Consider the following 25,187-nt stretch of genomic DNA (forward strand, 5'->3'; position numbering starts at 1 on the left):
AAATTATATTTTCTTGGTAAATCAGGCTATATGGTTAACATTCTCAAAACAGTAATAGTTTTTATTGAGGGTTGCTCTAAGGAACATAACAAGGATGTCCTGGTTATTTTCCACTTGCTCCTCCAGATCCATTTTCATCCTATCTGCCTTGTTCTATACTGGAGGCTGATCTCTACAGACTATATCATTCAAGCCCTATAGCTTCTGGTTGAGTTTGGCCAATGGGAGGTACCAAAAGAAGTTTGGAGAGTCGGGTAAAAGAGGAAAAGTGTTTACTCCCCAGTCCCCTCCTGGGCCACATTTGGCAGTGGCTGCATTTCTCTATTTATAGTCTCAGCGTTTGTCAGACATCCCCTTCTAAACACAACTCTTAAAAGTTCCTTTCCCTTGCTCCTTCAGGCTTAAGTCTTATTGTTACCAGTTAAGTGTTTTACCATTGCTAGTTGGTTCCCTTAACCCTTCCCACATCTCTATAAATCATTCTTTTATTAAGCTCTTTTTACCCTCTTTGGTGTGCCATCTTTAGTGTTACACGAAGAGGCAATCAATCAGCCAGTATCTAAGGACTGCCTGCTGGGCTGGCACCGTTAAGACATATAATACATGATCCTGCTCCAGAGAGACTTATAGTCCAGTGAAGGAGATAAAACCAACACATGTGAAGCAATTAGGGATCACTACACATTGGTATCTAATGAGAGACATTGGTTTTTTTGCCACTCAGCATTCACCCTTTTGATAACCATACACTGTTTTCCTCTATTACTCTCAGTTAACGTCTTTTGGGAGACTGGACTCCGCTTTTAACCTGAGTAATCATTCTTCTGGTCACATGCCCTAATCAAAGCCAATAAAATATAAGGAGATTATTGCTGGCACTTCTGGGAAAAAGGCATGTACTCTTCCACTGAGATTGCTAACAGTAAGGATTATGTGAACTGGAGCTGCCAGGAGCCACCATATGGAGCCTGAGAATGAAGCCAACACAGAAGACAGAGCCAAGAGATGAAACAAAATAGAATTCTAATGACATTGCTTAAGCCCTTGGATCAAGCTATGCCTTAAGCTAAATATATCACTAGTTCCTTAGTTATGTGAGCCAATAGCCAATATATTCCTTTTTGTATAAGTCAGTTTGTGTTTTTTATCTTGTCACCTGCAACTAAAATAGCTTTAACAATTCACAAATTGGTACCAGAAGTGGGGATTAGTAAGTGAAAGATCTTAAAATGTTGAATCAGTTGATTCAGATGAGGCCTCATTTATACTAGACTGGGAATTCAATAGCAAAGGGCACCTGTTGTATACTAGAATTTGAAACGTGCCTAACAAGTATGAAATGCAAAAAAAATATTACTAAAAGGTCAGATACTAGAGTACACCAATTATTATATGTTGGCATGTTGGCTTTCAGTTAGGTCCTACAAGAGAGACTCAAGTTTAGGATTGAATTTGATTTATCTAAACCTGAGAGGGGAAAAAATACTGCTTTGATATAAATGACCATTTTTGCTAAAGGCTGCAGTCAAATATGACAGAAATTTCAATAATCTAGAGCCATTAGGGTTGGAAAAGCCTCAAGAGAATTTTAATGCCAATGAAGGCAAGTGGAAAAGACTGGCACTTGGGAGAAGTCTGAACACACCCAGGCCTCTCTCAAGCAATTCCTGCCTGCTTAGAAAGGTAATAATTATCCAATTCTATTCCCTCTGGCACCACTACTATGCCCATGTCCCTCCCTGCAAAATTAGTAGCTATTCTTTTTTTTTTTTTTTTTTCATTTTATTTTTTTCAGTAGCTATTGTTTCAACTCATTCTCAGGCAGAAACCAAAATGAAGGCCATAAGTGAGGAGTATACCAAGGTCAATTACAGAAAGATAAAAATACCTGTATTAGAATCTGGGTGCAAAGACTGAAGCTTAAGATAACATCCAGCTTTGGAAGTTTTTTCCCCCCATAAAATTGGCTAGATGCAAACAGACTGGAAGCTTAGTAGGAAGTAAAGAAAATTGTGGCACCTGGCTGGCTCTGTCTGTAGAGTGTGGGACTCTTGGCCTCAGGGTCATGAGTTCAAGCCTCACACTGGGCATAGAGCCTACTTAAAAAATAAATAGATAAATTGTATGGTGAGAGAAATCCTAAGTCTGAAGAATAAAGGCCAGTTAATTAGCCTTATTACTAACTGCTGTAACACATAATGCAAAGTTTGATTGGCTTAACACTACCGATGTTTATTTTTCACTGCTGTAAAATCCAATATCAGTATTTCTGATCATCAAGTGGCATTTTACAAGGTCATTCAGCTACCTAGACTCCTTTCATCTCATGGCTCTCTTATGACTATCCTCTAGGGTCCTAGAGTCCTTTCAGTGTAGCCAGAGGAAGAAAAAGAAACCATAGAAGGCATACCTAGTTCTTAACCGCATTGGCAAGAAGTGATTCACGCCACTTCCACTAATATTCCTAAGGAGATAATTAATTGCACAAATTTACCAAGATTAATAGGGGAACTTGGGAAATGTAGTCCTTGCCTATGCAGCTACTTCGTAGCAACAATTCTACATAACAGAAGAGGATCTCAGCTATTTGGTGGTAAAAGCTAATTATCTCTGTAGTAACAAGCTTTTTTTCAACCCCCACTATATCAGGAAGCAGAATGTTGAAGAGGTATGGTCCCTAGAAGGATTATACTCCCAACTGTCCATTACAGATATGGCATGGAGGAACAATGGATGAGAGATTCTCCAATAGTTGAACATATGGCAGCCAGATGTGTTGATCAAAGAACTTTCTCCTTTCTCATGGTAAGAAGCCTTGGTGTTTCTGTCCAGCATGATATATGCTATGAATCAAAGACCACTATGTGTTTGCCATTAGTCATTTTTCTGAATATGAGTTTCTGTTGTAGTTGTTCTTTTCTGTCATTATGTATTAAGTATTTTGTAGCTAATTTTATCTTGTAGCTTTAGGTTACTAGACCTTGAGGAAACATACTACTGTATAATAGAGAAACATGCTTATCATCCTGCTGTCCTGGACTCGGGAGTTATCTTCAGTAACTACATGAGAATTTGGATCATCTCTCTTTGGGGAGGAAGTGAGTATATTTTTGGTAGCAAATAATATTATTGCATTGACTAGGCATAAACATTTTTGAAGGCATTGTAGTGGAAGAATGTTTCAGGACATCAGGAGAAGAACAGGGGTGTGTTTCATTATCCAAGACATATCCACCGTTCCTCTTATGACCACACTCTTTTCCTAAAATCACCTTCTTGTGCCATTCATGTGTTACTGATAGACTCAACTTTTGGGATAGGCTTGTCAATCAGTCCAGGCCAACCTGAGCATCTCTTTCTCTGGCAACAGTGATTGGTTTAGGAATGGGCTCTTGACCTTTGCTGGTAGTGAGGATAGTGTGACCTAGAGTTGCTGGTTTTTCATTTGTGGAGCTTGAGAATGAAGCCAACAGCAGAGAAAAGAGGTAACATATCAGGAAGGATCCACATCTTGATGACATAATTTGAACTCTTCAGCCAAGCGATGTCTAACAAAACTATCTCGAACTATTCACTTATGTGAGCCAATAAATTCCTTCTTCTATTTAAGCCAATGTGAGTTGGATTTTATGTCCCTACATCCTTACTGAATCAATACTAAGTTGTGTGAGGAGATATGCGTAAACAAAAATACGTAAGAATAAATGAACATGAATATACTTGAGACAGACTTAACTAGAACTAAAGGAGTAGATTGAAATATGGTTCACAGGTTAAGATGGAACTAGGCTGGGGCAAGAGCTTGACTATCAGTCAAAAGAATTTAAATGGAATGGAATAGAAAATATAGCCATGAAACTACTGATGCACAAAGAGAGATGAACTAAAGGTGAAGATTTAGAATGATTATTCTGACACGTTAGATGGGAACAGAGGAAGAAGGAAGTCAGAAAGACCATCTCCAACTGTTTTCCTGCTCATTGCATAGCATTCATGTTGGCTTCCTTGCTTCCCACTAATTAAAGCTCACCCAACACTGAAAGCCTTTCACTTGTTCTTTTCTCTGCCTGGAAAGTTCCTCTCCCTCTGGCATTTGCTTGGCTTTCTCTCTCATTTCATTCAGGCCACCATTTGAACCTAACTTCATCAAAGAGGCCTTTCTCGATCAATTTACCTGAAGTATTAAAAACCATGCTACTCTCGCCTGTATCTGTCTGTCCTTCTGCTATTTGTCCTGATGGCATTCATCACTCCAAGACAATATACTGTATATCTATTTGTTTGTCCATCTACTGTCTGAAGTATAACGAGATTCCATGAGTGCAAGGACTTGTTTTATTCACGGATGTGTCCTTGGTGAATACAACAGAGAATGGCACATAGAAAGCCCCCAATAAAAGCTTGTTTGAAGATGAATGAGTGAAGAAGTACAGTAAGATGAAAGAACAATCGCAAGAGGGACGAGTTGGTCACTTAAATTCCTAGCACGTTCCTCTCCTTTAAGCCAAAAAACTCTGCTGAAGTCTCCCACTTCTGCTCCATCTCCCCAGAGGAAAGAGAATTTAGGGAAGTTCGCTCCTGCTGAAGCAAGGGCCTCAGAGGCTTTCCTGGATGATTTTGGCGAGAAGGTAATTTTCTCCGGAGTGACCCGGTTAACAAGAGTGATCTCCAATCCCAGACAGGGCTCTTCCTCCATTAGCTCCAAGGAGAGCTCTGAGAGAAAAACGAGGCTGGTGGTGGCTCAAAGACTCAAACGCTCCAGATTATTTCTCTTCCCGGAGATCAGCAACCAGGTGAATTTCAGAATGATGACAACTTGGAGGGGCAAGAGTCACCTGCCGGGAGGGAAGGGGCACCAGGGGTAATCTCCGTGGACGCTTCCTCACCGCCCAGGTCTCTGCCGCGGCCTGCGCAGGAACGAGCGCGCCGACACGTCAGGGCAGAGCGCGGCTTTCACCAAGTTTCCTCCTCAGGCGGCTGCTCCCCGGCCTCTCTTCTCCCCCACCCACCCCCGGCAACCTGCAGGCTCAGCCTCCGATTTCCGCTGATCCGGGCTGCAGGGAGCCGGGAATCCAATTACTTTTCCCGAGGGAGCGCCATCCACTCATCGGGCCGCCAGGAGGGGAGCGGGGGGTCGAGCAGCCGCGGAGACCGCCCCTCCCCCGCCGCCCGGGGCCTCCGGGGCCCCGGCAGCCCCGGGCGGGGCGAGCAGAGCTGTGGAGGGGCGCGCGGCGCCGCCGCGGGGACTATTTGTCCTTCCGCGCGCCGCGCCGCGCCGCGGCCCCGGCGCCGACGTCGAGCGGGCTGAGTGGCAGGAGATTAGCCAAGGGCTTCCCCCGCCGCGCGCCCCCGGCCAATCGGCGCCGCGCGGGCGGTGCTCGAGGGCCGCGCACACGCACATTCCAGGCCCCGCGCCTCACGCGAGCAGCCTCCGCCCCGCGCACGCTCCCCTGCGCGCCGCGCCCTGTGGGCCGCACGCGCGCCGCGCCTCGCCGCGCCTCGCCGCGCCTCGCCTCGCGGCCCCCGCCACGTCCAGGCCCGGACCCCGCCGTCTCCTGGGCCGCAGCTGCTGCTCTCTAAAGTGAAAGCGAAATGAGGAAAAGCAGGCCGAGTGGGCTGTAGGGGAAGGGCGGCTAGCATGTGCGTCCAGGCTTGCCCAACAGATGGGGCGAGGCTACGGAGACCCCCTGAGGAGGAGGGAAGAGGACGTCCCTCCTGAGTCTCCTGCAGGCTCCTTGAGTGTTCTCTAGTAAGAGGATCTTAACCCTGGTGGATCTCTCACTGGGTTTTCTGCTGTGGTTCAGAGCCCTCCATACATCCTCTCTCCATCGGGAAGAGACCAAAACAACAACAACAACAACAACAACAAAAAAAACAAAAAGCAAAAGCAACCCTCTGTCCTGCACACTCGGCCAGACTTATGAGGCCACAGCTGACTTACATGCTTGAAGGAGAAAGTGCGCTATTGTGTCTTGTTTTTCCTTTTGAATTACGTCCTCCTGAGACCGTGGCTGACCCTTAGGCCTGTGGCCGTCCTGAATGTGATTGACATGCGTGATTAGCAGGCTAGTGAGAGAGAACCAGGGAAATTGCTATCAAAACAATTACACACAGGGACATCAGAACAATGGCCTGAGAGCCCCCAGGGACTTAGAGACCATCCTAGCTCTGCCACGGATGCCCTCTGGGACCGTGGCCAACTCAAATCATCTCTTTGTGTCTTCGTTTCCTCCTGGTAAGTTAAAACTATTCTTGCTGCTGCCTGTCTCCAAGTATATTATAAAACATAGACTTAGATAACAGAGGTGAAGACATTGAAGGTTTTGTTTTGGGGGGAAGGTGGTGGTGGTGGTGGTGGTTGAAAGGCATTCTCTGAGCAGAAGACTCTGTGAAAGGAAGCCATTTGACCTTCAGCCTGCCAACGGGTCATTTCAATTAAATTTAATACATGTGTGGGGATCCCTGGGTGGCGCAGCGGTTTGGCGCCTGCCTTTGGCCCAGGGCGCGATCCTGGAGACCCGGGATCGAATCCCACGTCAGGCTCCCGGTGCATGGAGCCTGCTTCTCCCTCTGCCTGTGTCTCTGCCTCTCTCTCTCTCTATGTGACTATTATAAATAAATAAAAATTAAAAAAAAAATTTAATACATGTGTGGGGAGACCAACTCTGTAGCTGTGGTGTTCTGTGCTGGGTGCTAAGTGGTCTTCAGAAGACTTATAATCTGGTAAAACCATGCTATTTCCTGCATTCTCAGACCTTCTCCCATGTCTGTGCCAATTCCCATCCCTAAGTCTTGGCCATTTTTATTCTCCTCTTGTGTTCAAGGGCCACGAACAATTGCTAGCTATAGATACAGAATGATGCTGGCGTTGGGGCTCCTCATTTGAGCCTAAGCTGTGGCTTGGGATTCAGATATCTCTGGGTACATCTGTGGAACTGATGCCCCCGTGCCCCCAAGCTTGTTTCCTGGAGTGACTGAGGAGCTTCCTGGGACAGAACATGTCCTTAGTGAAGAAGGAGCACAACACTGAGCTTCAGCTAGGAAAGACTAAGTCTTGATAAAAAGGGAGGTCCTTCTGCATCCAGTCTGGTGTCTCCTAGCCCTCCTCCGAGTCCAGTAGGAAGGGATGGGGGAAGGGATGGGGGGTGAGGAAGAGGATGAAGAAAGGCTATAGAGAAAGCTGAAATATCATTTTCAGGCCTTCACATCCCATATTTCACATTCAAACACACACACTCACCTTTACAAGAAAAGATCAAGCTATCGACAGAAGTGCAAGCAACAGAAAACTTGATTCATGGTGGCTTTTGAAAGATAAGGAACTTGTTATCTCATAAAATAGGAGGTTTGAAGGAAAGTGGTTCCTCTGTTGGTTAATTGAGTAACTCAAGGATGTTATTGAGGACCCAGGGGAATTTCTTCTTTCTGCTCTGCCATCCTCAGATGATACTCTCTCCTCCCATCTCCCTTCAAGGCGGCACCATAGCTCCTGTATTTTTGGCATCTGATGCAGTAAGGGCATCGCGCAAAGAGGGGGATGTTGTCTCCCACCTCCTTCTGTCTTTCTTTGTCTCTCTCTTTCTCATAATAAAGGAAGGATAGCCCTTTCTAGAGGCCTCTAACAGAACTGAGTCCCACTGGGCAGTCCCCTTGTGTCACATACACATCCTAAACTAACTGCTTGTTAAAAAAAAAAAAAAAAAGGATGATGCCAAACATACTTTACCCCTCATGGTGGGGAGAGAAATCACTTTCTGTGAGCTTGTGGGAGGATATAATCCAAACATCAAATTTGCCTCAGAAAAATACAAGAGAAAGTGGCTGTGGTTTAGGCCTCAGCAGGTTCCTTCAACTATCCTTTCCTCAACTTCAAAATATTTCTGTATCTGCTCTCCTTCATCATGTCTTAAGTTTTTCTATCTTCCTTCGTATTCTTTTTTTTTTTTTTTTTTTTACTATCTCAGTGGAGAGGTAATGCAGCTCTATTTGAGGATCTGGCACTCCATCTACCTCCCTAAGACCTTGCCAATTGTCTTGGCTCCTCACAGTGGTCCCTAAGCCACATGCTGTTACCTGCAGGCTGTCCCGACCTAGCCTTCCACCAGTGATAATAAGAGATCTGAAGCTACTTTTGTTGTGCCAGAAGAATCTAGATTGAAAGATGCCAAGAACTTGTTCAGATCCTATCCAGTCGGGCTGGGGCAGGAGAGGTAGAGACCAAGGACAAGCTTTACCTTTTTCTATACCTAGGGTTTCTCTATCTGCCCCAGCACTATGGGAATGCCATGTGGTATCCTCAGCTGCTTGACTTCAGACTGCTTCCATTTTACCCTCACCCTTTCCACTAATACTAGTCTCTAGGAGTCTGGATCCCACTCTACTTTTCCACAACCTGGTGGAAAACTGGTATTGGCTTGGCTTGGACCTGGAACTTTTTCCATTTCTTTACTCATATTCATTCATTTTTTTTTCTCAGCATGCATTAAATGTTGATTTTTTTTTCAAGGACTACACTATGTGCTAGGGAGACGTTGATGAATAAGTCAGAATTCTCTGCCTTGGATTAGTTTACATTCTGGTGGAGGATCTTTGTTTCTTCACAAGATATGGCATGAAATTCAAGGCTATCTCACAGGGACCTTAAAGGCAAGGCTGAGCTATTAACTCTATGCAGCATAATCTATGTTTTAATTCTTCACAAACAGCTCCCACTATTAGTTGAAATTATTTTGATCTTTACACAGCTCATAACATATCTTTTCACAGAGGCCATTGTTTCAGACAATTACACTTTCCAACAAGATAAACACCATGTAGGGCAATGCACTTGTGGTATAGTACATTTTATTAATAACTTGTCTTGTCAGCTGAGTAGACTAGGCTATGGATGGATGATTACAGCAAAAATAGAGGCTGTATCTGATACAAGTTTATGTATCATTGGAGTTGTTACCCTATCTCTCTTCACAGTCAGGAACCTGCCAGATCTTATTCAACAGAATGGCTTCTAGATGCATTGACAGGAGATAAAAATATTTACTATTAATCTGCCTTCCTTTGGCAATGCTTACCTGAGGATGTATAGTAAAATCAAATTTTAATTTTTTAAACATTTTCAAAATTCACCTATGTTTATTATGCCCACTTTCATTTTTAGTAGAAAAGAGGTTTTGCAAAGAATTTCTATACTATGTTGAAATATAAAACTGCTTATGTATTTTCAACTAATAGCACTTCTACTTCAGGTGGTGTCAAGGACCCTCAGTGTCTAATTTATCTTGACAGAGACTGAAGTAGAAGTAAACCAATTCAGACTGCAGGTCCTAAAATACAAGTCAAAGAAGGTGGATGTAGCAGAAATGAAATTAGAGCATTTAAATGAAATATGAACTCTAGTCAATCTGAATGAATTCCCTTAGCACCTCAGTCCAGAAAAGAACCTGTAAGGATTTCAATCTTCAGTTGACTCATGATGAAATGCATGACCCTAAGCGAGTCAGTTAATTAATCTCAGTGCCTTCGTGTCCTCATTTTTACAACAGGGTTAATAAGACAGGTAGTGCACCTATACTTGGAATTTGGGAGAAAAGAGAATTACACTGTTTCTGAAATGTAGCTGATAATTATCAATGGGAACCTATTGAGCACTCATCATTACAGGCAGAGAGACTAGCAAGCCTTAAACATAAATAAAATGTTGAAGAAATTTTTGTTGCGTGAATGAATGAAAAAATGAATCAGTGAGCCACCTACTATGTGTCAGATTCTGGGCTATGGAAGATCCAAGATGCACCCCTGCCTTTAAGAAACTTTCTAGTGAAATAAGCCAGTATGGAATGAAAGGTATTTAACAATAAAGGTATGAAATGCCAAAACAATGTTATGGTCCATCATCCTCAAGCTAGAATTCTCAGATTCTCAGCTTCATTATGGCTTCTTGCCTAAAATTGACTGTCTTGAGAATATGCCTATGGTTTTTTTGTGTTTAGTTGGTAAAGTATGCTTAGTAAAAGACTTAAATATAGAAACATATTTCATTAGAATAATATTCTTAAGGGAAAAAGAATTGAAATATAAATTCAAGGGGGAAAATATATAAAACTGTTAAAGACTAAGAACTTATTTATAAAATTCTTTTTATATTTTTATTGAGGTATAACATCCATGCAGTAAAAAATATACAAACCACCACTTAAATCAAGATATAGGGCAGCCCGGGTGGCTCAGCTGTTTAGCGCTGCCTTCAGTCCAGGGCATGATCCTGGAGACACAGAATCGAGTCCCATGTTGGGGTCCCTGCATGGAGCCTGCTTCTCCCTCGGCCTGTGTCTCTGCCTCTCTCTTTCCCTCTCACTCTGTGTCTCTCATTAATAAATAAATAAGATCTTAAAAAAAAGATACAGATGATCCCCTTTCCCACTATGAACTTTCTTAATCTCCTTTCCCCATCCCAGAGATAACCATTATTCTGACTTCTCATGCCATAGAGTACTTTAGCCTGTTCTTGCACGTTGTATAAATTGAATTATACAGTAGGCTCTCCTTTGTGTCAGGCTTCTTTTGTTCAACTTTATGTCTGTATGATGCATCCATTGTTGCATACATCACAGTTCATTCGTTTTAATTACCGCAAAATAGCTATTCTCAAAGTGTGGTCTGAGAATCCTTGTGGGGGGATTGCCTGAGAATTTTTAGGGGGGGTCCATGAGTCACAATGGTTGGAATAATACTTTAGGATTTTATTTATCTGCCTTTTTCTGTGCACTGATGTTTTAATTTGTGATGGAAAAACAATGATGGTTAAAACTGCTGACACTTGAGCATGGAATTTTTTTCCCTTTAAGTCCATACTTTTTGTGTCTTCTCTGAAATATCTTTGCCTACCTTGAGGACACAAATATGTTCTCTAAAGTTCTTTTCCAAAAGTTTTATAGTTTTAGATTTTATGAGTAGGACTATGACCCAATTCAACTTAATTTATGCATAAGGCATGACTTTAGGATCAATAGTCCTTTTTTGTTTGTTTGTTTCGTAATATGGCTGTCCAGTGTCCAATTTCTACAGCAATACTTATTGCCAAAATGACTCTTTCTCCTTTGAATCACCTTGGCACTTTTGTCAAATTGACTATATATTTATTGGTCTCTTTCTAGACTTTGTATTCAATTTCATTGATCTATATATCTATCCTTTAATAATACCACAGTATCAGGAGAATTGTTATGTTAATATTGAATTCTCTGATCCATGAACATAGTATATTTCTCTATGTAGGTATTCTTTAATTTCTTTCAACTATCTTTTATAGTTTCTAATATAAAGATCTTTTGTTAGGGATGCCTGGGTGGCTCAGCGGTTGAGCGTCTATCTGCCTTTAGCTCAGGGCATGATCCCTGTGAGAAGCCTGCTTCTCTCTCTGCCTATGTCTCTGTCTCTCTCTCTGTGACTCTCATGAGTAAATAAATAAAATGTTTTAAAAAGGATCCTTTGTTAGATTTATTCATAATTATTTTATTTTTTTGTGTGTGCTACTGTAAACAGTGGATTTTTGAATTACATTTTATAATAGTTTGCTGTTAGTATATAATGATATATGTTTAATGTTTGCTTTTTTAAAAATTTTTAAAAAAGATTTTATTTATTTATTCGTGAGAGACGCAGGGAGGGAAAGAGAGAGAGAGGCAGGACACAGGCAGAGGGAGAAGAAGGCTCCATGCAGGGAGCCCCACATGGGACTCGATCCCTGGTCTCCAGGATCAGGCCCTGGGCTGAAGGCAGCGCTAAAGTGCTGAGCCACCCAGGCTGCCCTAATGCTTGCTTTAAACAGATTCTTATATATGAACCCTGTATCCTGTGACCTTGCTAAATTTACTTATGGTTTCTAATGATTGTTTTCTAGATTCATTGGGATTTTTTACATTAATAATCAAGTAATTTGCATATAGGGACAATATTCTTCCTTTTTGATTTTTTGTTTTTATATTTTATTTATTTATTTTAGATATACAGAGATAGCAACAGAGACAGAGAGACAGAACATGGCGGGGGGTGGGGGGGGGAAGGAGATTGAGAAGCAGGCTCCCCATGGAGCAGGGAGCCTGACAGGAGCTCCATTCCAGGACCCTGAGATCATGATCTCAGTCAAAGGCATATACTCAACCAACTGAGCCATGAAGTCACCCCTTTGTTTTTTTATCTTAACGACATTTATTTCCTTTTCTTTTTCCTTTTACAGTGACTAGGACTTCTGGTATAATGTTGAATACAAGTAGTGATAATGGCATGTTTGTTTTGTTCCCATTTAGGGGAAAACACTTTAGTCTGTACCGCTAATTATGCTGTAGATGTTTTATTTGTTTGTTTATTTATTTATTTATTTATTTATTTATTTATTTATTTATTGCTGTAGGTGTTTTATAGATGCCCTTTGTTCCTTTAAGGAAGTTCTCTACTATTTCTGCTTTGTTAAAAGTTTTTATCAGGAATGAATGTTGGATTGTAGCAAATGCATTTTTTGTATCTATTGACATGATCATTTTGGTTTTCTTTTTTAGTGAATTACATTGTGATAGTGAATTACATTGATTGGCTTTAAATTCTTAAACTAATCTTGCATTTCTCAGATAAATCTTATTGAATCTTGAAATGTTATTCTTTTTATGTATGGTGATTTGCTACATTTGTTTTGCTAGTGTTTTGTTAAGGATTTTGCTTCTATCTCCATGAAGGATCTTAGTCTGTAATTTTTTTTATACCATCTTTGTCAGGTTTTGATATTTAGCTTATGTTGGTGTCTCATAAGGCTTCTGTGACAAAATATCATGGACTGGGCTGAAACAACAGAACTTATTTTTTCACAGTTGTGGATACTTTAAGTCCAAGATCAAGTTGTTGACAGGTTTGGTTTCTCTTTTTTTTTTTTTTTAATTTTTTTAAATTTATTTATGATAGTCACACACACACACAGAGAGAGAGAGAGAGGCAGAGACATAGGCAGAAGGAGAAGCAGGCTCCATGCACCGGGAGCCCGACGTGGGATTCGATCCCGGATCTCCAGGATCGTGCCCTGGGCCAAAGGCAGGCGCCAAACCGCTGCGCCACCCAGGGATCCCAGGTTTGGTTTCTCTTAAGGCCTCTATCCTTGGCTTGTAGATGGCAGTCTTCTTAGTGTGTCTTCACATGGCCTTTCTCTGTGCAATCTCATGCCCCTGATGAATCTTTCTCCTCTTATAGGGACACTAGTCATATTAGATTAAGATTCTAACAGTATTGTTTTAATCACCATAATAAAGACCTTATTTCCAAATGTGGTTATATTCTGAAATACTAAGAGTTGAGACTTCAACATATGAGTTTTTGAGGAGGAGTGGGACACAATTCAGCCCATAACTATTGGGCTTATAAAATGAGTTGGATAGTATTCTTTCCTCCACTCTTATCTGAAAATCATGTGTGTAACTTAGGTGTTTTCACCGGTGAAACTGTCTGACCTTGAAGTTTTCTTTGGGGTAAGGTTTTTCATAAAAATTTGTTTATTGGACGTAGGTTTGTTTAGATTTTCTGCTTTTCTTTGTGCCTATTTTGGTGTATGTTAAATTTCAAGATTTGGTATATGTTAAATTTCAAGATATTTGTCTCTTTCATCTTGTTGTTGAAATTGTTGTTGAAATTGTTGTCATAATATTGTTTATAGTATTGTCTTATTATTCTTCTAATGTCTGTGGGATCTATATTGACAGCCAATTTGTTTTAAACTCTTGGTTTAAATAGAGATACGGGGGGGGGGGGGCAGAGGCACAGGCAGAGGGAGAAGCAGACTCCATGCAGGAAGCCCGATGTGAGACTCCATCCAGGGTCCCCAGGATCAAACCCTGGGCTGTAGGCGGCACTAAACCACTGCACCACCAGGGCTCCCCAGTCACAAGTTTTCTGTTGAGATTGATGGTGATATTAACAAATGTGATTTTTCTGACATACAGTGTGTGAGTATTTTGAAGATCTGCATATATTAGTGAACCAGTATTTTTTTAAAGATTTATTTATTTATTTATTTATGACAAACAGAGAGAGAGAGAGAGGCAGAGACACAGGAGGAGGGAGAAGCAGGCTCCATGCTGGGAGCCTGACGCGGGACTCGATCCCGGGACTCCAGAATCGCACCCTGGGCCAAAGGCAGGCGCTAAACCGCCGAGCCACCCAGGGATTCCCAGTGAACCAGTATTTTAAAAAACTACCACTTATCAAGTTTTGATGTAATATTAAAGAAGACAGAATTTTCTGAAAAGACTATTAAAATAATCTCTTTTCTGCTATATATTTTTGCAAGGCCAGATTTTCTTCATATACTTCAACAAAAGAACACAAGAACTTTGTGAAAGATTGAAATAGAAGCTGATATTAAATCCAATTATCTTCTATAAGCCAGACTGTTAAAAGGTTTGCCAATATTTAAAAATAATACTACTACTTCTTACTAATGTTATTTAGAAGATATAGTCATACATAAAAATATGCACCTTAACATGTAATGGTTTTGTTATTGTTATTTTTAATTTGGTAAGATATACATAACAAAATTCACCATTTTAACTACTTTTAGATGTGTAGGTAAGTAACCTTAAGTATATTCACATTGTTATGCAATTGTCACCACTATTCTGTAGAATTTTTTCTGTTCCCAAACTATAACTCTTTACACATTAAAAACTCTCCGTTTGCCCTTCTTCCAAGCCCTTGGCAACCACCATTTTCTTTTCTGTCTCTGTGAATTTGACTATTCTAGGTACCTCCTATAAGTGAAATCATACAATATTTGTGTGTGTGTGTGTCTGACTGCTTTCACTTAGCATAACTTCTTCAGGGTTTATCCATGTCATTATTGTTATTTTAAAGATAGGTTAATAAACATTTTAAAAAATTCTCAAAAATAAAAAAATAAACATAAAAATAAAAAATAAAAAAAATAAAAAATAAAATAAAAAATTTCTCAGTCCTAATTTTTAACATGACACATGTTGATAGAAATGCCCTAATAGATTTTTAAAATCTGGTGTTATCAATAAATTTTAGGAGTATAAAGAAGTCCTGAGACCAAAGAGTTGGAAAATCATTGCTACATAATATCCCAGTGTATATATATATGTATGTATGTATGTACCATAATTTACTTAGCCTTTCTATTGCTAAGGAACAGTTGGTTTTTCTTCAGTTTTTGGTTATTATGGATTAAAGTTGCTGTGAATACATTTGTATATGTCTTGTGGGGGCCCTCTATACTACTTTCCATCTGATGTGTAGGAGTGGTATGTCTGAATCTTTGTGTCTTTTAAAAATGGGTAGTGGTAGGGATCCCTGGGTGGCGCAGTGGTTTGGTGCCTGCCTTTGGCCCAGGGCGCGATCCTGGAGACCCGGGATCGAGTCCCACGTCGGGCTCCCGGTGCATGGAGCCTGCTTCTCCCTCTGCCTGCTTCTCCCTCTGCCTGTGTCTCTGCCTCTCTCTCTCTCTGACTATCAAAAATAAATAAAAATTTAAAAAAATTATAAAAAAAATGGGTAGTGGTAGATATCAGATCTTTATTGTATTTATGTCCCATTGGATACATTTCAAAGAATATTGTATAATAAATTTATTTTAAATGCTACAATTTATAATACATAGAACATTTATTGTTTGCATTTATTTAAACATAAAATTACAGATATCAACTTAAACATGTATGAGGGCATGTATTACTTAAATACATTATTTTAGGAGATATACAAGAAAAGGGTTTTGAAGAGTAATAGTAGACCCTTCAAGACTTCAGAAGAAGAGCAAGATAATTGAGAATTGTGCAGGTCTATTTTTTTTTTATCTTTCCTCCCCTTTTTTGCTGTCTTCCTCATTACTTAACCAGTCATTTGACAAATATTTACTCAACTATTATGGGCCGGATACTCTGCTATACATTAGGAATATAGCTATGAACATGAAAAGATTTGACTCATAGTTTAGTGAAGAAAACAGTAAACATAAAAGCAAGTAATCAAAATAACTATAAATAATGTTAAATGTCACAAAGGAAACAAATAGTGGTAGCAGTTGCTGTTATGTAGAATGGATATGATGGCTTCATATTGGAGAATCTGACTGTGCCTAAGAGCCAAGAGGACAGCATTCCAGGCAGAGAGGCTCATACTAAGAACATTAATAAGGCTTTGAAGAAGAAGCTTGGAATGTTCCAAAAACTGAAACCAGGCCACTGTGACAGGATTGTAGTCAGACTTTCAGTCTTTTTGAAAAAGAAGTTATATATTCAACCCTTGAAGGTATCTGTACACAAAATCTATGGTCAATACAAACTGTACAATAATGTAATTATAAAATTTAGAAAACTATGCTAATATTTATGAGAATTGACAGAAGTGAACAAGCCTCTACTTTCCCCTGGATCCAGGAGACAGGGAAGGAAGGAAGGAAGGAAGGAAGGCTCAGGAGGTAAAACCACAATAACTTCATTTGCATCAGCACTAGCAGGGCAATCATCCTGGCAGGAGTATCAACCCATTGAAGGAAAGATTGTGTTGTTAATTTTTGTATCTCCAGTGCCTAGTACTGAGCTGGGTCTGAAGAAGATGTCTAATCTATATGTCTTTTTTTTTTTTTTTTAAGATTTTATTTACTTATTTTAGAGATGGAGATGTAGACGGAGAAAGAGAGAATCTCAAGCAGGCTCCATGCCCAGCACAGAGCCTGATGCTGGACTGGACCTCACAACCCTGAGATCATGACCAGAGCCAAAATCAAGAGTCAGACACTTGACCAACTGGGCCATCCAGGTGCCCCTTAATCTAGGTGTGTCTTAAGGGAGAAACAGGAACTAACATGTTATGTAGTACTAATCTCTGTGCTGGAGCCAATTAAACAAAGTCAAAAGACAGAATATTAGGGGAAAAAAGGGCAATGTGCACAACAGACAATAAGTCAATATGCTTAATAGACTTCAGAATTTGGTGTATTGGTTAGATCATCTGATCTGGAAAAGGTATACTGTTTTTTTTTTTTAAAGATTCTATTTATTTATTCATGAGAGACAGAGAGAGAGAGAGAGAGGCAGAGACACAGGCAGAGGGAGAAGCGGGCTCCATGCAGGGAGCCTGACGTGGGACTCGATCCCAGGTCCAGGATCACGCCCTGGGCCTAAGGCAGTGCTAAACCACTGAGCCACCTGTGCTGTCCAGGCATACTGTTTTGAAGGCAAATTAGGATTGGGGTGGGTATTTTAGTGGGTTGAGGAGAACCAGAACACAGGAGAGAATGGGAGAGGGAGAAAGAGAGAGGTATATAATGAATGGATGAATGAATGATGGCTCTGAGATGTCTGTGTAGCTCCTAATCTGGTGCCTCTAAAGCCAACCTTCAGATGTTCCCCCACTATGTTTGTTCTCTTTTGCTGGTCTCACACAAATATAAACAAAAAAAGAGACAAATCCCTTTCACACTGTCCAGTTTCAGAGAGTATGAATGACCAAGGCCTGAGTAACCCGCTAACTGAAAGAAGACTCCTGATGTGCCTACTATCTTTTAAAAAACTTTGTTAGAACTTGTCCTAACAGGGCAGCCTGGGTGGCTCAGGAGCAGCCCGGGTGGCTCTGTGGTTTAGCTCTGCCTTCAGCCCGGGTGGCTCAGCGGTTTAGCTCTGCCTTCAGCATGATCCTGGAGACCCGGGATCGAGTCCCACGTTGGGCTCCCTGCATGGAGCCTACTTCTCCCTCTGCCTGTGTCTCTGCCTCTCTCTCGCTCTCTCTGTGTCTCTCATGAATAAATAAATAAATAAATAAATAAATAAATAAATAAATAATTTTAAAAAAAAGGACTTGTCCAAACATTCGTGTACTTTGTGTATTTTTTTTTTACCATAGTTTTATTCATTATATAATATAGCTCCTTTAATTTTGAGGAGGAAGTGAGCTCATTTTTACACAATTTTTTTCTATTTTAACCCAAGCTAATTTCTGATAAGTTCATTTATTCAACAAATATTGGGCACACATTATGTGCCACTGGTCCAAGGACAGAATCTAGGGCAGGAATGAATAAAACAAAGTCTGTGACTTTGTGGAATTTTCATTCTACATGGGAATGAGGGTGGACAGACGGTAAACAGATAAGGAAATAAGTTACATAACAGGATGTCAGGTAGTGATAAATAATATGAAGAAGCCAGAGCAAGGCAAGGAATTCAATTAATGTATGCTTAGTGTTCAGAGAAGCAAGGTAGGGCAAGTGATATCGTATAGAGCTCAGCTTTAGCCAAGAACGTCACAACCATGAGAACCCTAACCCTATCCATTCTCACGATTCCCAGGCTGATTTGCATTTACTTAATGTTCAGGTAAAATTGAGTTTGTTGGAGCAAGACCTGGTATTCAAATGGTAATAAAAATGGTATAAATGCCTGAAAATAAAAATGTTTCAAATGTCATCAGTTCCCATCAGTGCTTTCCAATTTGCTGACACACCAATAGCTGAAATAAATGGAGGAAAGTACAGTTCCAAGTGTTTTAGTATAATAGTGCGATGATTGGTTTGAAGGAAGAGAAGATATTAGTGCAATCAATAAGATTTGAAAAAAGGAGCCCTCAGAGGTCTAGAGCTAATATTAGTGTTAAACTGGTTTTGTTTATACTGATACCCTTAGAAAGTTTCTTACCAAAACACCATGACAAACAGCCAATGGTTCATTTACTCTCTCTCCCAGGCTTAACTCTATATTTCTGCCAAAACCCTCTCCCTTCCTCTCCCCTCTGTTGCCTTCTTCTTTCTTTCCCCTTCTTTCTATTCTCTATCTAGACTTCATGTTATCTTATTCTAAGCCATGGCTTAATAAACCATCTATATGCTGATGATTCTAATGTATATCTTCAACCTTGTTTTCTTTCCTGAGTTCTAGGCTAGTATATTGAACTGCTTATTCAATATCTTTATTTGTATGTCTAATAGTTATTTCAGTCAGATTAAACATGGTTAAAATAGAAAAATTGATTTCCATCTGCCTTCCCCATTTCCCAAATATGGACCTCCTTAAATCTTTTCATTCTCAATAAGTTGTGCTTCTATCATTTATCCTATTGTTTGGTACAAGTATCTAGACTTCTCACTCAAATCCACATCCCACATTCAATCAATCAGTAAATTTTATTGGCTCTAATCCCAAATTGTATCTGGAACCAACCATTTCTCATCATCTCTATTCAATAGCCCTAGTTAAAAGATGTCATTATATCTTGCTTAGGCTGCTGCAAGAACATCCTGCCTGGTCTCCTTCAGCAGTGCAAGGTGAGCCAAGGCTGCCAGGCTTAAGGAGAATTGAGGCCCACTGGCCAGTGGGCCTGGGCCTGAGCCAGGGTCTACGAGATTGCTGAGGGACTGTGCACTTTGGTTGCACAGTTGGAGCAGAGCCAGAAGTTCCTCCCCACATACCTGCACCATTAATAGATGATACAGCAGAAACTAGAAAAAGCAAAATGCAACAATCAGGAACCAGGAGGAGAAACCCTCTTCTTTCTGCAATATTCCTTCCCACAGTCTCTACTGATAAATTTTAGTTGTGCTCACTGTAAGGGGAAGATGTGGCAGAGAGTGAATTAAGGGTGAATTTAGAGCTGAGAGGCAATAAATTGATAGCTGACATAGTATCTTTCAAATATTGGTAAAACAATTCTTGGCAATAAAGAGCCCTAAAATTGATATTTAAAAAACCTTCAGGATTTATGATATTGACATTTTTGGAGGATTCCTTTTGCATAGAATGCCCATTATTTGGAATTTTTCTAATATTTCACCATGATTGGATTAAAGTCACACATATTTGACCATAATATCACATAGTGATATTATGCCCATTTAAGGACATCCTATCTAAGATACATGATGTTAGGGGCACTTGAGTAGCTTAGTTGGTTAAGCATCTGACTCTTGATTTCTGTTCAGGTCATGATCTCTGGGATGTGAGATTGAGCCTGCATCAGGCTCCGTGCTGGGCATGGAGCCTGCTTAAGATTCTTCTCTCTCTCTCTCTTCTTCTCCCCTTTTTCTCTCCTTCTTAAAAAAAAAAAAAAAAGTTCTTTAAAAAAAGAAAAAAGAAATAAACTACATGATGTCCATAATGTCACTTTGTTACTGATATTAATTTTGATGACCTGGCCAAAATTGTTAATCCTTTTTTAAAAACGTATACTTGGGGACGCCTGGGTGGCTCAGTGGTTGGGTGTGTGCCTTTGGCCGAGGGCGTGATCCTGGAGTCCCGGGATGGAATCCCACATCAGGCTCCTGTACGGAGCCTGCTTCTCTCCCTGCCTGTGTCTCTGCCTCTCTCTCTGGAATAAGTAAATAAAATGTTAAGAAAAAACGTATACTTGAATATCTGTATCTTCTTATTTATAATATCATCATAGCTTGACAACATGGCAGCATGGTAGCAGGCTTCATTATTATTGCCTCATGCTCCAGCCCTTCACAACTATCAACTAAAATGTAAGCATTACAGGGGCAAGGATTATTGCCTGTTTTATTCACTGATGCAAAGTATTCCAAGCACAAGGTATAGTGCCTAGCACATACTTACCGAATGAATGAATAGAAAGATAATTCTGATTGGCAGGATGTTGAGCAAGCAGAATTTGTTATGGTAAAAGCCCTTTATGACAGAACATTATTATAGCAATGTTAATTCAGCCGACCATGGTTATAGGATATGAGAACAGGACAGAAAATATATGATTGAGGATAATTTTAAACCCCCATTTTAGCTCAGCTATTTAACCAAAATTATCAGTAGCAAAACTGACTGATTTAAGATGCCTTGAAAATTATCCTCATCACTCTCCAGAGGTGATACTAATAGAAATGAAATGGCTAAAAAGTGGGGAGAAAGAAGAGATATGAAAGTAAGAGAATGAATATTGCATAGACACGTGGGAGAAAGAAGAGATATGAAAGTAAGAGAATGAATATTGCAGAGACACATCTAGATTTTGCTCACCAGCCCTCAGCTGGATTACACACAGGTCTTGCTTTGCATGGTTCTGACATGCATGGTTTCTGGTTACCATGGTTTAGTTAAATAATCCAGCCCTATAACATCACAGTTCACATTTCAGTTACTATGATTTGGTTGAGTTTGGTAATTGCATAATTACAAACTTTGTTGCTGAGTCTTCAGTCCACAAATCACTACATAAATAACACGTGCATGTTATGATCAGTGACCAATTGAATCACTTCTTTCAGAGTCTGTCAGTGATGGGTCACTCTGCATCTGTTATTCATTTTATACACACACAGCAAAAGTGTGTAATTGTGTTGCAATCTTGTCTCCCAGTGATAAATTCACATGACATTTTATAAAAATGGATAATCAAAAGAGGGAATTGGCCAACAGTACTGCAAATAACCCAAAAATCACACTGCGGGAAGTGAAATTCACGTTGAACATAAACGGAATTATAGAAGAAATAGCTGACGGTGGGAATGTTGGCACTGCTACCACTTGAAAAACCCTAGAAGCACAGCTAGAAGAACTTTGTGAAGGAGAAGTTACCAACGTAGAGAAGGAAAGTGGTTGTGAAAAAAGGGTGAAGATATCCCAGAAGTAACACACAGAAACACACACACACGCACACACACACACACACAGACACAAAACCCAAGAACTTCTGAAGTTAATAGAACTTTTGGAGATATTTCACAACACAAATGTCAAGGATAAAATGTTGGATGTTAATCCAAATTTAGGGAAGAGTATAACCATTCATGAGGGCAAACACAAGATCCTTACTTCCTATTGTAAATTACACAATAAGAAGGCAAGTGGGGATCCCTAGGTGGCTCAGCGGATTAGCGTCTGCTTTTGGCTCAGGGCATGATCCTGGGGTCCGGGATCAAGTCCCACATCAAGATTTTGGGTTCCTTTCAGGGAGTCTGCTTCTCCCTCTGCCTGTGTCTCTGCCTCTCTCTGTGTCTCTCATGAATGAATGAATGAATGAATGAATGAATAAATAAATAAATAAGGCAAGTAGTGTTTAGGTTACTCTTGATGCATTTAACAAAGAAACAAGACACCTGCGTGGCTCAGTTCGTTAAGTGTCTGCCTTCAGCTTGGATCATGATCCCTGGGATCAAGTCCTGCACCGGGCTCCCTGCTCTGCAGGGATTTTGCTTCTTCCTCTGCCTCTCCTCCCACTCTTTTTCTCTCTCTCTCTCTCATTCACTTTCTCTCTCTAATAAATAAAATCTTTTCAAAAATTAGAAAACAAAGCTCTCCTTTAAGAAAAACAAATAAAACACTTTAATTCTCAATGTTCCTGATGCCTTAAATTTCAATTTACTAAGTAAATGATAGCTTTATTATTTTTTCATTCCTCTATACTTGTATAGACAAGAGAGTTTAGTGTTTTGACAAAAATTTTAAAGTTCATGAAGCAATCAATTTTTTTCATTGATTATGAAGATCACTTTGCACAGTTTCAGCTTGCCTGCTCATTTTTGAGGTTCTGCATGGCTATGCAAAATGAAGATTGCCTTTTTTGCATTCAAGGTAAAGTGCAAGTTAAATGCTCAGAAATAAAAAATTAGAAAGTCCTTACCATAGTGACAATCTGAAGAAAATAAAGAACCACTGGCTGGAAATGATAAGCTGTGGATATTAGCCTCCCCACTTGGAGCACTCCCAAGTCTCTGTCTCTACCTTGTGTTTCCAAGTGATGTCTGGGCATTCCAGCAGTGAGCACCTCACATACAACACATTCAAAACTAAACTTTCTCCTAACCCTGCCACCTACCAAAAAGCCCCAAGCAACTTGATTCTCTATCCTGGGATATGAATGAGGATTAGTGACTAATAAGAGAGACCTGGAATAAGCTTAAGTAAGATAAACATTTATTTTTCTGTCAAAAATAAAACTCCAGAATTAGGCAACCAGGGCTAACTTAGTGACTCACCAATTTCAGGATTCCATCTTTTTGTTTTACCATCCTTAGCATGAAATGTGTATCTTCAAGTTACTTCATGATCACAAACTAGCTGCTTGTGCCTCAACCATCACATCCCAGGCAGAGAGAAGGAAGGCCAAGAAAAAAATGTGGTCACCCTGCAGGGTCAATGTACTTTGCATGGGACATATTGGATGCTCCACCCAAAGGTGTCTGCTTTTGTTTTATGTCATTATATCTTATTAGATATAGTGGAAACAGGAAAATATAATTTTCTTTTTTTTTAAAGATTTTATTTATTTATTTATTTATTTATTTATTTATTTATTTATTTATTTATGAGAGACACAGAGAGAGAGAGAGGCAGAGAGAGAAGTAGGCTCCATGCAGGGAGCCCGATGTGGGACTCAATCCCGGGTCTCCAGGATCAGGCCCCGGGCTCAAGGCGGCGCTAAACCACTGAGCCACCATGGCTGCCCGAAAATATAGTTTTCATATGGTTTTTAGCTGGTCATGTTGCCACTTTTAATGCTGTATGGGGTCAATTATGTAGGAAAATAGGTAGAGTGGATATTAAGGTAAGCAAGGAGTGGATATTAGGTAAGCAAGTAGTAGTCTTTATCAGACATCATTAATGACTCTACCATTCACCTATGCATCAAACCTGAGACTCTTTTGTCTCCCTCACTGCCCATATCTAAGGTTAGTGTATTATATTTACTCAATTTCTTTTGAATTTGAAACTCCACTTTTTTTCTTTAAATTCCTTTATTGCCTAAAATAATGCATGATGCACTGTGTTTATTAATGTTTGTAAAATGCTGATTTAATAGTTGCCTTTCAGACGATGGAGGAAGTTATTGCAGTGAACTTTACTTTTTTTTAAGATTTTATTTATTTATTCATGAGAGAGAGAGAGAGAGGCACAGACACAGCCAGAGGGAGGAGCAGGCTCCATGCAGGGAGCCCAATGTGGGACTCAATCCCAGGTCTTCAGGATCAGGCCCTGGGCCAAAGGCAGGCACTAAACCACTGAGCCACCCAGGGATCCCCTGCAGTGAATTTTAAATTGGGGTCTTCAAACAATATTTGGAGAGTATTCTTATTGTATTATAAAGTGTAATTCCTGGAATTCTTTAAGACACAAAGTAATTTCTTATTCCCTAACACTAGTGGGATTTGAAATAGTTCTTCAATAGTATGAAACACATGCAAATGCACTCTCTTTTCTAGTATTTAGTTTTTCTCAGTTGTATAACTTTGCTTCTGTCTCTTGCACTTTCTCCTCTGAGAGAGCTCTGAGATGGTCCTTAGCATGCCCATGAGCACGCACCACACACACACACACACACATGCACTTGCACAAGCACATGTACACCCGCAGTAATGGCTTCAAAAGTCTTATTCCCTTAGCAAGTCAAAATGTCAAACATCTCGGTGGCAGGTATGAAAAACAGCAAGCCTGTCCCTCCTGCTGGATATTCCATATGCTAGGTCCTAATTTTAGGAGAAAGAAAGGCAAGTTTAAAAATGTATTCTCTTCTCACTGCTCCACAAGAGCCACCTTTCCTTTTCTTCTCAAGCAGCTGCAGCAGAAGCTTACATAAATGCAAGCAAAATGCAAGTGGCACTAGAAACAAGGCTTAATTTAAAAGAATTCACCAGATGACTTAAATAAACCTATTGGTTAAGCTTGTTGTTCTGGAGAGAACAAACAGTGGGACTGGCCTTGGATTGATGGAATTCACTAGAATAGAGCAGGGCTGACAAATTGGGATAAAATATTTGGCAGTTGCTTTTTATCCTGAGGCAGATGACCAACTTACTTTAAATTCATTTCCTGCAGCTGGTGAGTGGGTGGCCAGGTCTGTATCCTACCCATTGTAGCCAAGTTAACATTTCTTGACTTTGACACGTTTCCCCCACTTGATTAGATATTTGACAAAACAATGTACATCACAGATCATTTTGAAAATATTATTTCGTCTTCTAATCCTGACATTTTGGTATAAATGAAGATCTCTGCAAGCTCTAAACATGCTCAGAAAATGGGTCGTTTTGACGACCTGGAGAATAGTCTGTTTGCCTGTAGTCTGCAGGACAGAGCTTGATTAGTGGCCATTTTACAAATATTACTTTACCTTTACATTTTTCCTTTGTAGCTCTAAATATTTCAGTTGCTCAAATAATTTAACATAGCTGCATTGGGATGGGA

General features: G+C 40.1%; 2 long non-coding RNA genes across 2 annotated transcripts in view; one reads left to right on the top strand and one right to left on the bottom strand.

Moving 5' to 3' along the window:
• LOC121485637 lies at positions 1 to 5,247 on the bottom strand. The gene is made up of 2 exons (XR_005986342.1): positions 5,020 to 5,247; positions 1 to 4,835 (listed from the first exon to the last, which is right to left on the bottom strand). It is a non-coding gene; the product is annotated as an uncharacterized LOC121485637 (long non-coding RNA).
• A 183-nt stretch (positions 5,248 to 5,430) lies between these two features.
• Positions 5,431 to 25,187, top strand: part of LOC121485345 — an 84,627-nt gene continuing 64,870 nt past the window's right edge. Inside the window, exon 1 of the long non-coding RNA XR_005986252.1 lies at positions 5,431 to 6,235. This is a non-coding gene — a long non-coding RNA (uncharacterized LOC121485345). The remainder of the gene's footprint in view (positions 6,236 to 25,187) is intronic.

Source organism: Vulpes lagopus, chromosome 2 (genome assembly GCF_018345385.1).
Source record: "Vulpes lagopus strain Blue_001 chromosome 2, ASM1834538v1, whole genome shotgun sequence".
Classification (NCBI taxonomy): Eukaryota; Metazoa; Chordata; class Mammalia; order Carnivora; family Canidae; genus Vulpes; species Vulpes lagopus.